General features: G+C 42.8%; 1 protein-coding gene across 1 annotated transcript in view; it reads left to right on the top strand.

The window, feature by feature from the left end:
• Positions 1–399: 399 nt before the first annotated feature.
• Positions 400–654, top strand: part of LBR (lamin B receptor) — a 22692-nt gene continuing 22437 nt past the window's right edge. Inside the window, exon 1 of the mRNA XM_011235842.3 lies at positions 400–538. The gene's annotated coding sequence lies outside the window, so the exon portion shown is untranslated. The remainder of the gene's footprint in view (positions 539–654) is intronic.

The raw sequence follows: 654 nt of genomic DNA, 5'->3' as shown, positions 1-654 counted from the left end.
TTTCTGTAGCTCAGATCTCCACGAAAATTCCATGACAAGACAATTTGATGTCAGAACTTGTTTTCAGCAAAGGCTCTGATGAAAACTTTCCCACTGGATGTGAATGTCTGAGGAAGCTCAATGTATTAGCTTTTATTTTTATTTTTTTAAGTAGTAAACCTGAGTGTTTTGTAGTTTATAACTGTGAGAAAACGAGAACTCTTGCGACCAGAGCTGCATTATCAATGCAAAAGCCTGTTTATTATAATTTAACTGACCGTGTTTTAAAAATGGAAATTCACTTAAATTAACCTGGTAAGTTAGGCTAGCCTAGTATCAGTTTAAGAAATACTTGACCACACTGCAAAATGGGGAACTTCAATGGACTTCTTTAAACTCTCGACCTCAAAGGAAGGAAACCAACTAACCAATAATGATAACTTGGAGGAAAAAAAAGGTTTAGGATCCATACCAGATTCGGAGTTAATGTAACGATTGGCACTTTGGAGGCTAATTAACGCCAGACTTGTGGGATGCGGGTGGTAGCCCAGCGCGCAAGGTAAGTTTTCTATCCCCGGCCGCACATTACTGCATACCTTTTGGCACCTCCGGCCAGGACCCCGGGTCCCCGGGCGCCCCAGACCCCGCAATACCCCTGCCCCTCTCCGTTCACTG

The sequence above is a fragment of the Ailuropoda melanoleuca genome, chromosome 8 (assembly GCF_002007445.2).
Source record: "Ailuropoda melanoleuca isolate Jingjing chromosome 8, ASM200744v2, whole genome shotgun sequence".
Taxonomy (NCBI): Eukaryota; Metazoa; Chordata; class Mammalia; order Carnivora; family Ursidae; genus Ailuropoda; species Ailuropoda melanoleuca.
Note: the sequence above shows the minus strand (reverse complement) of the source record. Positions and strands in the feature narration are given on the sequence as shown.